Here is a 16,208-nt window from a genome sequence, read left to right on the forward strand (position 1 = left end):
ACTAATAGCTCACGCGGTTAGTCGCTGGCTTCCCACCGCGGCGGCCCGGGTCTGGTTAAATGGGATTTGTGGTGGACTAAGTGGCGCTTGGGCGGGTTTTCTCCGAGTACTTGGGTTTCCCCTGCCAATTTCCATTCCACCAAATGCTCCATCATAATTACCCGGGGCAGGCTACAATAGGCCATCAGTGGCCGACGTGCCGAGTGAACCCAGTTGGACTCCACCCCCCACTAAGCGAGTAAAAAAATAATAAACAAGATTTTGGGTTAGATGATTGGCTTTATTAACACATTTTATACAATTTCTGTAAGTCACAGTCAATTGTAATAATTCACCATAAATGACTGCCTAAAACTCGCTCCATTCTGGCTGGACTGGGACAGGCCTCTCTTCTGCTGTTCTTTCCTATTTTCTGTCTTCTGTTCAGAGTTACTTTACAACTGCGACTGACCTGGTTCAAAGTCTCTTGCGGTAATAGTCCTTACGTAACATCCTCTCTGATGAGAGGATGGATTTATCTCATGTACATATGCCTGGCTTTTCGTCAAGTGTGTATTTCGCACCTACCTACCAACAAACCTACCTACTTACCTACCTACCTACCACTCGGCGCTACAGCCCTGGGCGAGCCTTGGTCTCCTCTACAGCCAGTCTCCACAACCAGTGGTGCTGCCATAGGAATGGAGAGAAGAGGAATGCATACAGGAGATTGAAGGGAAAGCCAGAAGGAAAGAGGTCACTAGGAAGACCAAGACGTAGGTGGGTGGATAATACGCATATGAAAAGGGTTCTTAGAGAGGTAGGATTGGGTAGTATGGACTGGAATAGTCTGACTCAGGATAGGGACCAGTGGAGGGCTCTTGTGGACACGATAATAATCCTTAGGGTTCCATAAAATGCTGGGAAGTTCTTGAGTGGCTGCACAATTGGCAGCTTCTCATTCCTTAATGTTTTAACATTGGTTGAACCTGGTAAATCTGCCACTGCACAGTCTGTTATTTTCGGTAGTGTATTGTATTTTAGAATCCGGTCTAGAAAACCGAAATTAACGGCCTTGGGGATTCGTTACGCTGACCACGTGACACCCTCTATCCGCAAAACGTTGACACTAACTTCGCCGACAAGCGGCGGTCGCTCGGTCGGTATAGTTCGCTTGCGGACTAAAACCACGGAGTTTGTTTCTTTTTTTTTTTTGTAATTTCATAGTGGTTGCTTCGTTCTTTTGTTTACCTTAAGGGTCCTGTTTAATTATAATTATTCCACTATCTATTGCTGTAATTTAATTCTAAAATGTACAGGTTCAAATAAGTCCTTGAAGTGCTTAAATTCTTAATACACAGAATAATATATTAATTTAAATTAGACACGTAAATTTTCTTTGAAACATTTTTAGTGTTTAATATATTTAACGAAATGGAAAACAAATATAATATTTAAAAAATATGGCCAGGTACCTTACGAAGATTTGTCTTCAAAAATATATTCTTATATTCAAAATAACAGATTATAAACACGTAACTCTATAAAGAAAACAGAATGACCCTCATCACATCGTGCTGAGTCGTACCTACAAATGAACTTTAACAGGAGCCTGATTAATCCATTTCACACTCAGAACCTCAATGTCTTGCAGACCAATCTTAATATTACGCTTTCATCTACCTCTAGTTCTTCCAAGCGGTTATTTCTCTTCGAGATTTATTCCATTTGTATGCATTTCTCATCTCAAGCGATGCATGAAAATTAAAAAAAAAGGACGCATTTGTGAAATATGTACCATCTTCTGGAGTACAGCTTTCCCTTTTTGTTTGTACAGCCGACATAGGAACACAGAAGCTGGGGCAGAGCACCCAGGCACTGGAGGCACTTGAGGACGGTCTGCTTGCTGCAGTTAGCTTTGATCTTACCGTTTCTCATGACTACGGAAAAATCTACCTTCATGTTCTCCAGTTGTTTTTTTGAGCGTAGAGAGGTGCTCTTGGCAATAAGCAGCACTTTCCCGGTCTATATTTCAACCTATCCCTATAATATCAAGAGGTTAAAAGCAATAGTAGTACCATACATGCATGTCCTTTTCAGTACCAAATGCCCGAAGTATTTGGGCGAATTTTCCATTTAATTATCGGAAAAAGATAGTCCTCAGTTCGAGAATAACAAAGTAAAGGTATCCCTGTAACAGGCCTTGGAGACCCATAGGGTTGTGAGACGTTGATGGTTCCACATTTTCTAGACAGTTGGCTCACAGATAGCCTTACGCGCCGGCCGCCCTTTACCCCCAGGACTATTCTGGTACTCGTTTCTGTTAGAGGCTGAGTCGATCCCAGGGTCATAGTGCAGCTGGAAGGATTAGATCATTTGAAAAATCCAGTGGACTCATCGGGAATCGAACGCGGGTCTTGCGGCATGTAGTATAGTGCCTCAACCGCATGCCCCGTCGAGACTGTATAGCCTCGAGGATTGGAAAAAACCCTTCACGCGTCCTTACAGATCTTTTCGAATTATCATTAATCTGTCACCGTACCATCTGCGGCTATTGAAAGCGATGTTAAATAATATACAAAAAGGGGGGGGGACAGCAAATATGAAATTAAAGTTCGCAGTTTTAAATACATTTTTGTGTCAAAGTAGAGCTGTTGGAATTGCACCTAGAGGAATGTCACGCCATTTCCTTACAGAATTGCCAACTTTACAGTTCGATCTCCTAGGCCCCACTTGTTCATGTCTCCTGTCTGTTGTAACTGTCTGTCTTTGTTTGCAAGGAACGTAAAGAAATATTGGTTAGCGGAAGCTGTCTTGTAGTTCAAACTGCACTTGTAAGCTGGGTCATTATTCACTGGTGCAATCGAGTATATGTCCTCCGTCCGTAACAAATGGACCCATGTTGGGGAATCAAATTGTTCTGTCACCTGAAGTTCATTTTTAAAACAGTGGACAGTTGAAGGCTGGAACACGTTTCCCTTTACAGGCCACGACTAACTCCAGAATGTAGCGTGAAGATGGACTGCCCTGTCCCAGAAAACAACATCGCATCAGTAAACATTTCTCACGGAAGATTTCACGGTCACAATCTAACTTTTATGACACTTCCATTTCTGAAAAAGAAAAGATAGTTTTGAAATTTTTCATGTTTTATCGTAATGTTGTTAAACCATAATAAACCCTGAACAGTTCAGTTCTATACTAAGCTTCAAGGTAGCTCAGTCAGTATAGAGGCGGTCTACGAACTGTACGGATGGGGTTCGGTTCCCGGCAGATGAAAGTTATTTTTCTCTTCTTCACAGCGTGGAGACCGGCTCTGGGGCTTACCCAACCACCTATCCAATGGCTATGAAGATCTTATCCACAGGGGTAAAATTTTTGGTTTGTGAATCAGGCCCCTGAACTTCATCTGTTGCCAAGGGAAAGATTGCTGGAGTTATATCTCCACTCTCCCATACGTCTCCATAGCTTGGTGCCTCATTAACTTAGCACAGGGAAAAAAATCTTTTTGTACTAAGCTTATGTCAGTTAATACCAAGCTCTGGCATATACTTTACCAGTTTTCATCGTTATAACTTTGTAGACGTATATACAACTACGTTGGAGAAACAATAACATAACACATACTTTAATCTGATTGGAATGAAAACTGAATAATTTTCTTCGGTTTGACTATATTTATAACTATACGGATTATAATTGGTAGATCATTGGATGAACATTTGTTTCCAAATGCACGTTACTCGAATGCATATTTTTTTATTATGAAAATTGATTGTAAAATGTACTGGAAAAGTGGACTTGGCCTATTTTATGGCACTTTCTCAACGTTTCCTGGTAGAGGGGTTTACAAAACTACGAAATAGTTGTCATATTATCTAACTTGACGAGCTGAGCCCTTGTTAAGAATCCCGCCAATTTTGCAGCTACTCACGACCTACCCAACATCCAGTTAAATGGAGTCCACAGTTTTCTTGTCTCTTCCTTTAGTAACTCGTTCAGTATTGTCCTCTAACTTCATTTCCAGTGGCCCCAGCCGTGATTCCTAACAGGTTTCTACGCTACGAAATTTCTACAGATATAATCTGTTTAGCAAATGCTGCTTCATCGAAAAGTTAAAAAATGAATGTATGCTTCGTGTCTGCAGGTGACGTCACCCGATGCCCTGGTGTCATATCCTCCACTGGTACACCAGCATGGCCTGCTGGTATCGACGCTGGGACTCCAGTTCACGGTGACAAGCCACCACTTCCTCGACGGCAGCATGAATCTTCGCTGCGTGGCGAGTGTCTCGCCGATACTGTGGCAAGGAGACCGCGAGAGTGTCGTACAAAGAGTGTCGCCACTAATAGAAAAGAACATCCGAGAGGCCCTGCTACTAGGTACGGTAATACAGAGCGATTCTAAATTGTCGGGTTTTCCGTGGCCTATATTTTCAAAAAAGAAAACAAACAAACAAACAATAAAACTGTTTACGGAATGTGAAAGCGTAACTCAAAACGTTTTATTAGTTCTACAGATAATGCTGTAGAATGCTAAACAACTTTAACATGCGCGCCTTTCTTGGCGCGTAAGCAGATTTGCTTTGTTGTTCCCGGTTTGAAAATTACAGGCCAAGGAAACCCCGACCATAATTTCGAATCATTCTGTATACTGACCTGAGATGATTGTAGTCATTTGGATGGTCAATATTTTCCTTTGCAGTTTCTGGGATTGTGTATTTTTGTCTCGTTCAACCGATTGGGCTGTACTGGTTATTCATAATCTTGAAAAATGGAGTACTAATACAGATAATGAATTGTAAAGTAAACTTAAGGTTATCGATACTGAAATCTGTTACAGACACTCCCCTTCACATCAGAGGCAGCGATTATACTAGAAAGAACATTAATTGCAGTTTAGGCTGTGACCATTCGTCCATAAATTGTAACGGTTATACTGACCCTCTGGCTAGGTGTTATTTTCTGACTCTCTTCCCAAAATAATGCAATTTGAAAGTAAAAAATAAAAAAAGAAATGTACATGACTTGAAGTAGAATTTATAAGAAAAAAAAATTCAAGCAAATAATGCAAACTGCTTACAGACTGTTAGTAGGAGATCTACCTACAAGCAGACTTAGTAGCACGTGGTTCGCTGTGTTACCATAATCTCACGCAGCACCATATCAATTTTATTATGCAGGGAGATGCAAGTTTCGCTCTGATCAGTATCGTAATAGATATAAAGCATAAAATTAATTAGTACAAGGGTATTTGGTGTGTTTGTTTATAAACATCAGGCGAATTGGTTAAATAGTTTCAGAAATTATCCAGTATATTTTTGTTCCCTGTTTATTGAAGCGATAAATAGGTCCATGGAACCGCCAATTTCAATTATTAACCGTTTACATGTGATATGTTTCTGAAATTGTGTACTGTTTAAATTGCACAATGAATCACACGCACCATGGCTGGGATCGTTAGCGAACAGTCTGTTAACAACTTGCCGGGACAGTAACCCAGTTTGTTGACCAACGCGAAAATGATTGATGCCGTTTTGGCGAATTGGATTATTTCTGATCTAATACTGGATTCGATAGCAAATACACGCCGTGCGTATTCAAAATTGGCATGAAATTATAACATTCTGAATCTCTCAAATATAAATTAATTAATATTGGTGGATTTGGATTAAAATTGAGCATTCAGCGTGCTGATGTAGCGGTAATGATCTAGATTCGTATTATAGAGATACTGAGTCGAATATCGGCTGACGCACCAGCTATCCTGGTCTTCTTCAGTCCCTCCAAGGAAATTTGGTGATAGTGCCTCGATAGGCCACAACTGCTTCCTTCTGTTCGTCCTACCACTCGCATTTATCCTGAGATATTGGCAGCATCAGATGAAAAGTTGACCAACGCTAAACCCTGTTCATAATTAATCTCTGCAACTACCAGTAACGATTCAATTTGAACACGTTTAATTATTTAGCGATGCGGACCTTACATCCACTCCCTCATAAGCCTTCATTGTAAAAAAGTAAATGTATCCCTGTAACAGGCGGTGAAGGCCCATAGGGTTGTGAGACGTTGAGGCTCCCACATTTTCTAGACAATCGGCTCAAAGATGGCGGTGAGGTCGTCAGCCTTACGCGCCGGCCGCCTTTTACCCCCCAGGAAGATTCGTGGTACTCATTTCTGTTAGAGGCTGAGTCGACCCCAGGCCCATATTGCGGTTGGAAGGATTAGGTAAATTGAAAATAACCACCTCATCGGGATTCGATCCCGCGATATTCCGGTTTGTAGCATAGTGCCTCAACCAACTACGCTTCCGCGTACCCCACGCCTAATTAATTAAGCACAGGGATAACTTTTTACCTTTATCTTACCTTTTTACCTCATTATTTAATGACACTAACTCTTTTATAGACTGAAAATGAATAATTTATGTTGTTGTATACGTTTTCAAAAAATTGCCTTACCTTAACCAGATATATAGCCTTAAAACGCAAATGGAAGACATTACTCTGGGAAACCAAGAAATAAATGGGAGGATAGTAATGAAATCGATCCTAAGTCAACTGGTCGTTAGTGTGTGGTTTGGCACACGATGGGTTCTGATGACGAGGTCTCGTGCGCACGGCAGTGAACCTGTACTTTCAGTGAAGGCACGGAATTGCTTCACCAGCTAAACCAGAAGTCTACCCTACAGAATTGTGTGACGAGATAATGTAATATGAAGACGATAGAATAGCTAACATCCGAAACGTCACATATATTAAGTATACATCATGGGGGGGGGCAATATGAATTATGATTTGAGGTTTAATGAATTAGATTTTGTGGTAAAAACTGTTATAGAATCCTGTATGAAATTGTAAAGGCAGGTACTTCAGTTCAATGAAGCATGGAAAGAGAGAGAGAGAGAGAGAAGACAAGAGAAAGTGAGTAACCAGTCAGGGCATACATTTTAGACCTTAGGGGTACAACAGGGAAAAATTTCCTACTTTGAAGGTTCCTAGGCAGTGCTCGCTTCGCCTTCTGGTAGAGGTGGGTTTGAAAGAGGGCAGAGCTTTAGTATTGCTAGTGGGGTGGGACTAAGTCCCTTGTACTGTGGCCACTTCTGGCCTATTGTACCAGCCCCAGATAATAGGTGAGGATGATTGTGAAGTAAATGGTGGAATGAAGATTGGCAGGGGAAACCGAAGTACTCGGAGAAAACCTGCCCCAGCGCCACTTTGTCCACCACAAATCCCACTTGACCCGGGATTGAACCAGGGCCGCCGCGATGGGAAGCCAGCGACTAACCGCTTGAGCTATGGCACAGCCTCAGACCTTTAGTAGGTGAAGAAGGGAAACTGTAGGAAATGGACTTTGTTGTGTCACTTAATAGAAGTTGAACAGAGGGGTTACTGCGTAAAGGGTACAGTTGGATTGGATAGATATAGCTTCACGCCGTGAATACAAGGGGGGAGTAGAGGTATAGCTCCACCATTATTAACCTCAACACTAGCCCCGGCCGCTTTCCCCTCGAGGAAACAACTCACCTTACCAATTGTATAAGAAGCTCTGTGAGCAACCTCCTGTCCAATGTGTAAAGCTGTCGGGGCGTAAAGTTGACCACTCAGCTCCAGCTAGCGCTGCGGTCAAGAAAACGTGGGTCTACACAACCATTCCCCCATACGTCTTCATGGCGTAGTGCTTAATTAGTTAAGTACAGGGACAACTTTACCTTTATTCATGTTAAAGTAAGTAGTGCATATTGTGACCACTATGCCTTGGGCCGCGCCGTAGCTCAAGCGGTTAGTCGCTGGCTTCCCACTGCGGCGGCCCGGCTTCGATCCCGTGTCTGGTCAAGTGGGATTTGTGGTGGACGAAGTGGCGCTGGGGCAGGTTTTCTCCGAGTCCTTCGGTTTCCCCTGCCAATCTTCATTCCACCAATTGCTCCACAATCACCCTCACCTATCATCTGGGGCTGGTACAATAGGCCAGAAGTGGCCGCAGTACAAGGGACTTAGTCCCACCCCGCTTGCATTAAAAAAAAACACTATGCCTTAAAGCGTTGTTATGAAATTCCATCTGCCTCCTTTCTCATCACCGAATTAATACCATTTTTCTTCTCTTATTCAGTGAAAGGGTCCTCGAGCCAGTGCAGTGCCTCTGTCGTCATCGTTGCGGCTATGACGTCACTCCTACTCTCCACATGACTTAATCATCGTCATCTGTAATCAGTGCTAACTACCACAGCGCACGGAGCTTGAATCGCATCGGTTTCCGGGACTTCAAAAAATTGACTTTACCCGTTCTAATTGCTGACGAGTCTCCTAAATACTGAAAAGTACGTAATCAGCATTTCAGCAATCTGTAAAGAGGTCTCCATTGAGCGGAGGCTTTCGTTTCAATGTAACGCTCATGTGCTATTCAGTATGAGCGGTTATCGCGTGTTCGTGCAGAGAGTTTCGTATATGAAGAAGCAACATAACGACACCACGAAGAATGTAAAGCAAACAGTATGCTGGCGGGTTCGGTGAGGAAGACTGAACAGTACGGTGAGTTACTGTAATTTTAAAGTGTACTGTCTTGCCATAGTTTGTTCTGTTCTCTTTTATATGTATGGTATTCAAGAACTGACAAAGCATGAATGAAATTTTTGAGAGAAATTTATCTGAGTTTCTGATATGTAACATCATGTAGCCCGATGAAGGTTCACTGACGTTTCGGAAAACCGTTTTCTCCATCTTCAAGACCAACAAGTCAAGGAAGAAGAGAACAATAAGCAAGCATCGAATGATTGTGGTTTATTGTTTCGTTTGCTCTTCGAAACCTCAAGATGTAGGCTGTACGGCTCTCCAAAACGTCAGTGAACTCATACCGGCTATAGGAGGTTTTATCGCAGAATACAGTATTCATCAACATACGTGTATTTGCTGTTTATGTTTGTAATAGCAGAAAAGCAGAGAATATGGGAAATTTGAGAAACGTAATAAATGCATATGTAGCCGGAAACCACGAAGGAAAGTAGCCAGTTGTGAGATCTAGACGTGAATGGTAGGATAATATTATAATGAATGTTATAATATGGGATTTGGGGATGCGAAATGGATTAATCTGGCTGAAGACAGTAATCAGTGGCGGATTTTTGAGGACATGATACTGAACTATACATAATATTTATAATATTCCTGTCTATATCGATTTACACAATAAGTTGCAACAAACATGAAAAGATAATAAATTTAAGGTTCGAGATTGGTGGAGAATTTGAATAGCTGAGCAACTATGAGATACTCGAGAGAAGTTCAAATTTCTATGTTGATACAGATTCCCTACCCACGAAGTTATTCTGAAATTAGTTCTGATCCCATCAGTGTTTCATACCTCATAATGATTTCTCCCTGCAACTTATATATGAGACCGGAATAAAAAAGTCGTAATTTAAAAATTGTGTTCCACAGAAGCGTGAACCTAACCAGGAGGCTCACACATATTGCGCCCGAAGTTACTCTAATGACGGATTTTATTTTAGAAGATAAACGTTTTATTATCGCACTGAGATTTATAACCGTATTTTCTGAATTATTACATTCCACAAGATCCAGTTTAATAAATCGATTTTTAAAGCTTCAAGGCAAGCGCAAAATTATATTGGAACGTATTTTTTCCTTTCGCTTTTAAGACACATTTGAGAAACTACTTAAGGAAATTCTGCAGTGTATCAGTAAATAACGCGTTACGTTCCTCCTGACAACGATTCTGTGTTCCCTGGGTACAGAATCCTTCATTAGGCACATGTGAATGGGACATCAGCCCGAAGTTTAGGAGTTTAAGTAGCATTACTTCCGTTGTCATATTGCAACGAAAGCTCAGAGTCCTTGACCATTTTATAAGCCTAAGATCCAGTTCAAGGGTGAACAGGATCGAAATTTTTAGTGCATTAAATTGAATGAACTTTCCTGCAACACGCTACAAAACAAAATACCAAATCCAGCTTCATTGTATCACTACCATTACTGTGTGAAATATATTGTGACGAAATAATCCATTGCTAGACAACGGATTGTGAAAACACATTTCGCGATAACGAAAAAGCTCGGAGGAATCAAAGCGTTGCCCCTAATTAATACGTAGTTTCCGAGACAACGCAGTAATGGAGCCCGTGGAGGCGGTGATCTGTAGGTGCTCAGGCAGTTATAGAAGGCAGTGGCTTCGTAAATTCGAGGAGTAGTGCAGAGAATAGTGACCAGGCCAAGGCTCAGGCAGCAGTGAGAGATTCTTCGGACAGAGTTCTAAGACATACGTCATTAAGACGGAGTTCTACTATGTTTCAGCTGTTATAATCAACTGTAAATGTAAAGAAGTGTCAGTAAACCCAATCATCAAATCCAGAACCCATTGTTATTAGTCACGGAAACCCCTGATAGAGCATTTGTCTTTGGATTGGATGACTGGATTTATTGACACCTTAACACAGTACTCGTGACTAGAGGCAGTACAGCGTTGTCGATATTCTATAAACTTTACAGTTCACGGTTACACACGCACTACGATCCTCAGTCTACACTAGTCGTATCCTGGCAACAGATTTATACCCGTCTTACCGTAACTTAAAATCACACATGATGCCTTCTTTGCACAGTCTAATGCCTTTCTTGCCGTTATTCTGCAACTGTCAATTCTGAAGACTGGACTCAGCTCAAATCCTCTGCTCCCACGCTCATATCCTGGGAGGCTGGGGTCCCGAGGCCCCAATTCGCTCGACTCGACTCTGTTCTCTAGAAGTCAAAGTCACATTGCGACCGACGGTCAGTCAGTCAGTCAGTCAGTCAGTCAGTAAGTCTTTATGGGGCTCATGACTAGATATTTATTACTGTTTGACAGTTAGTCTTTCTCGGGTCCAAGTCCCTTGGCACTCGCGACCATATCTTACTGTTTAAGATTTGAAACTTCCCTTTTTGTCGCCTCGTACGACTCACAGTATGACGGTGGAGGCATTCGACCCCGCCTCCACAAGGGGGGACTCTTGTCTCTGTTGTATAGTCCAAGTCCAAGTCACATTGCGACTGACGGTCAGTCAGTCAGTAAGTCTTGGTGTCGAGCCCCATCTTGGGATCATGACAAGATATTTATTACTGTTTGACATTTACGGTCTTGTTTTTGTGGGGCGCCTTCTCTGACGAGAGGACGGGTCTGCCTTTTGTATATGATGCTGGACCTTGCCAGCGCAGTCTTTCTCGGGTCCGAATCCCTTGGGACTCGCGGCCATATTTTACTGTCTCAGATTTGAGACTTCCCTTTTCGTCGCCTCCTACGACTCGCAGGGTCACGGTGCAGGTATTCAACCCCGCCTCCACACGGGAATCCCTCTGTTGTATACTGCCGAACTCTTCCTTATAACAACTTTGCACGGACCCTACAGGAAACACAACCTCTGTTAATGAGGCGTATTTTCTGATTCGTTGCCTAGCAATAGACGTCCTATTCTCGCGCCGGAGGGTGTTCACCGAGTCATTGCTTAGCAATGGATATACACGTCACAATATTAGGCCAATTGGATCTTTTGACAGTCCTCATTATCCACGTATATATCATGAATACTACAAAATGGAGGAACATACTATCAGTTGCTGCTTTTATATGTATTACTCTGTTATTAATCTAGAAAATAATTTAACTTTGGTCGCTTTAAAATCTATGAAGTTTTATATCTCCAACTTCATTATCCCTTGTAGGTTTGCAGAATTTTCGGTCAAACTCAAACGAGAAATCGTAATATTACAGGGTGATATAGTGGTTTATTGAAATAAGTTTAGGCATGAACTTTCTAAACGAAATGTAGGTATGATCTCATATGCAGCGGACAGCTGAAAGAACATTTTAGCAGAGTTTAGTGGGTATAAGGCTTTAGGAATGATGGAATATATTTCTCTGTGATGAATTTCTCTTGGGTTATTTCAATCCTGTGATGTGAGCCTATATATCCTCCAACCTCAACAAAACGATTTAGCAGGAAAATTTGATGAACAAAGTTACAGGCGTTAAATTTTCCGTTGTTCGGCGAACTGAGTAATATTGCTCATGGTACAGTCAGAAGGTCATATTTCTGTAGACAAAAGACAGTTCTATGCTCGAATGGAACATTAAAGACTTTATCGACACAAGGGAATATTGCGCGTTTCAAGAGTTGCAGTAAGATGAGTTCAACATAATTGTGAGAAGAGGAGGGAGACAGAATCCTGTGAATTAATCTTTTTCTCCGGAGAAGTTCATGGAGGTAGGCCTAGGCCCACTGGGGCTGTAGTGCCAAGGAAAAAAAATCTTTTTCTCATTTTAGAGGTTTAAATTACGTGTCTATTAATTAGCAGGAAGTCCTGCCTAAATGGAATTCATGCAAGTTGAACTAAAACATTGTCAGTTACATAGAAATATCAAGTCCTAAACTACAGAAACTCCGGTCACGGTAGCCGAGCGGTCTAAGGCATGTACTGTCTTCGCTCGCTTGGAAATTTGGATCGTGGGTTCGAATCCCACTCAGGGCATGAATCTGGCAATGGATGCCCTGTTGTTGGCACGTTGGCTCCCGCGGGAATGTGCTTACTGATTTGTTGCCTAGCAATGGATCTGTACGTCACAATCTACATTCTTAATACAAATTAGAAAATGTTCTTGTATAAATAAATACAATTTAGATAAATATATTTCGGAACTCCCTTCTTCACTTTATAAAACCAGCTCATAGCAGAACACCCAAACTGGAGACCCAGTTGGTTTATGTCGGCAATATTATGTTTAGCGGTCTAAGGCATGCACTGTCTTCACTCGCTCGGAAACCGGGATAGTGGGTTCGAATCCCACTCAAGGCATGGATGTTTGTGTGCGTTTTTCTGTGTTTGTGTACAGGTAGAGGCCTTGCGACGAGCTGATCACCCGCCCAAGGAGTCATACCATATGTCTAAGATCTAGTAAAACCGAAGTGAAACGGAGAGTTTCATGGAGGTAGGCCTAGGCCCACTGGGGCTGTAGCGCGAAAGAAAAAAGAAATATATTTAAGCATCCTTATGCATTGATAAGTTACTTAGCTGCTACTTTTCCAGCGTTAGTGATACAACTGTTTAAACATTTGGATCTTCGCGATGCTATTGTGGCTCTGCAATGTTTCAATATCTTGTTCGCGTTAGTGTGATTCAGTCTTACGTGACCATCCTCAGGTAATAACAACGGAAGCATTTGCATGACACGTGGCATAGTGGCAACAGCCACGCAATCATTGAAACATAAGACTGAAATAGGCCGCGTCATAGCTCAAGCGGTTAGTCGCTGGCTTCCCACCGCGGCGGCCCGGGTTCGATCCCGGGGGTTTGGTCAAGTGGGATTTGTGGTGGACTAAGTGGCGCTGGGGTGGGTTTTCTTCGATTTCCCCTGCCAATCTTATTCCACCAAGTTCTCCATCATAATCACCCGGGGCAGGCTACAATGGACCAATCACTGGCTGCCGTGCCGAGTGGACCCAGTTGAACTCCACCCCGCACTAAGCGAATTAAAAAAAAAGACTGAAATAACTAAGTTATCCTCTTAAGGTTTCAATGTAGACAGATTGTCTTCGCCTTATCTGTAGAGTCGGTTTTCCAATGGCATTTCTTCAGGTTTCCTTACCCCAGATGAGTTGCCGTCTTATCAGGAGCCGCCAATTGTGCAGCTACTCAAGAATTTCCCAGCATTTTATGGAACCCGAAGGTTCATTACCATGTTCACAAGAGCCCTCCACTGGTCCCTATCCTGGGTCAGATCAATCCAATGTGTACCATCCCATCTTATCTCTCTAAGATCTATTTTTAATATTATCCACCCACCTACGTCTTGGTCTTCCCAGTGGTCTCCATCCTTCTTGCTTTCCCACCAATATCCTATATGCATTCCTCTTCTCCCCCATTCATGCTACATGTCCTGGCCACCACCCCTCTGTCACTAAATTGGTTAGAATATTTCTAAACAATACCTACAAACCGGATGCCAAGCTTGCTGTAGCAGTATAATCAATTGCAGAAGTTTCAAGGAGACGACTTACATATTTATACCCGGAACAGGTCCCTGGTGCTTGTGAAAACGTTACTTGATCCATATGCTGAGCAGATCCTTAAAGTAACTAAATTTAATATTATTATTTTTTGTCAAATAATAGAACAACTTAAAAGACGCCTATTATGCCCAGAGTAGGATTGAAGAGTTCTTTCTTCTGGTGTACAACGCCGTGTAGTCCGTTGAAAATCAACCGACGTTTCGGAGGAAAATATCGCCTCCATCTTCACTTTCGAAAGAATAAACCAATCAAGAAACCAGTGTGAAAACAGGTTGCAAGCGGAGTCTGCTCTGAACTTTCAACAGAAGACACGGCGTTATATCCCAACAGATAGAATTCATCTTCGAGTTTCATTTCTGCGTACAATTTGAAATATGTATGTTATTTTTTATTTCTTTGGGTTGCCTAGGGTAAGTAGCAATGTAAAAGAGAACAGAGCATTCTAAAATAAGATATGTTACTTGTACCTTACCGCAGAAGCTTGACAATTATGTTGGGAGCAATATATCTGAATTCCTTATTTTCTCCAACGAGTCCCATCTGTTGGGTGTAAACCAGACTCATCTGCAGCGTTAACTCATAGGACAATCGATCATTAAGGACACAGACGTTTTAAGAGCCGAGGATTTTGGTACTTTCTTAAGGTGTTTCGACTTCAAAGAAGAGAAAATGGAATGTTTGCTACCAAACGTGAAATGAAAGTGTACTCACATGTGATGGTTGTGTGTGTGTGTGTCTGTGTGTGAGCCATATGCTTCAGACACTAAACTCCTGAATAACTCTTTCCACAACAGCGTGTGTGATATTTTCTCAACATGTGAATAAAACTGATGACTTGCTCGGAAATGTGTGTGATGTCAGTTACACTTAAAACAATTGTATATCATCAGAAGAAACATAATCTATCAAAAGAACCTATTATTTTATGTGTTTCAATGAAAATGTATAAAACCTCTATTTTAAACTTATCATATAATGACATTACCTGAATTATAGGTCTAATATAACGAGATTATAAAAACAAATGCCGACGTAAAATGATCGACACAATTTAATTTTAAAATATTATAAATCATGTCAAAGGAATATGAATCAGGCAGAGTAAAAATATATCTGGGATAATTGAAAGAAAATTATTTTGATTGCGGATTAATAAAAATATATGCTGTATTTCCTCGATCATCTTAATAAAGGAATGGAAATTAATTTAAAGAATATTCCCAAATGAATTTAAATTAACCCTTTAAAGATTGAAATTCTCCTAACAGGAAACACATTATATCACCGCTACAAAGAACAACCAGTTAATGATGTTTGGGAAAATAATTTGTATTTATTGTGAGAACAAAATTAAACACATAAATGCACTACATAGAGTTTTTGTTTGTTAAAACATGTGGTCTCTATAGTAACCATTGAGATTTAAAGGGTTAAATATCACGAGTGTTCCACAATTTTAATTACTCGATTGAAATTACAAATTGCGGCATAGACCAGCGATTCTGTACCCTTAGAGAAGTGAACTCTCATTAAGGAGATACATTGATATATATATATATATATATATTGTCAAACACTGGTCAAAAACACCCCCAAAACTTCAAAACTTTTTTGTATTTTCTGTACAGGAATAAAATAAGTTTTAAGTCTAAAAAGTATTTCTATCTTGTCACGTTTATAGTACACGACAACATATATTTTTAAATACAAATTCCGTTGAGAATGGAAAGGGGTACATGAAATCTGAATCTGAGACAAAGAAGTATTTTGAAAAATGTTCAGAAACCCTGGTGTAATCGTGTTAAATTGAAATTAATTTAATTAAATTGTTTATTACTTGTCAATTAAGCCATAAGTAACTAATTACAATTATTTATACCGAATACCTCATTTTCACACATTTTGTTGTAATTATTCACAATAGACTAATTTAAAATGCGATATTGTTAGAATTTTGTTACAGACTACCGTGCTTGATTGGTATATGCACCTGTTACGTCTTTGAAATATAATACAAGTAAGCCTTATATTCTTAAAATATGGATACGCAAAAATATGGACCTTTAATACAGAGACTGTTTTTAAAATCGTCTTCAGTTTATGTATAACTCTTCTATAAAAGAAAAACGATGACTCTACATGTTCTGTGAATTCATTTGTTTTTATAACCAAGAGAA

General features: G+C 40.8%; 2 long non-coding RNA genes across 2 annotated transcripts in view; one reads left to right on the forward strand and one right to left on the reverse strand.

Annotated features, from left to right (window-relative positions):
* Positions 1–15,376, reverse strand: part of LOC117282945 — a 20,833-nt gene extending 5,457 nt beyond the window's left edge. Inside the window, exons 1-2 of the long non-coding RNA XR_004513899.1 lie at positions 15,298–15,376; positions 7,914–7,919 (exon numbers count right to left, since the gene is read on the reverse strand). This is a non-coding gene — a long non-coding RNA (uncharacterized LOC117282945). The remainder of the gene's footprint in view (positions 1–7,913; positions 7,920–15,297) is intronic.
* LOC111872335 lies at positions 4,130–15,304 on the forward strand. Its single transcript, XR_002844210.2, has 3 exons — positions 4,130–4,361; positions 8,088–8,506; positions 14,509–15,304. It is a non-coding gene; the product is annotated as an uncharacterized LOC111872335 (long non-coding RNA).
* Positions 15,377–16,208: the final 832 nt, after the last annotated feature.

The sequence above is a fragment of the Cryptotermes secundus genome, unplaced genomic scaffold, assembly GCF_002891405.2.
Source record: "Cryptotermes secundus unplaced genomic scaffold, Csec_1.0 scaffold55, whole genome shotgun sequence".
NCBI lineage: Eukaryota > Metazoa > Arthropoda > Insecta > Blattodea > Kalotermitidae > Cryptotermes > Cryptotermes secundus.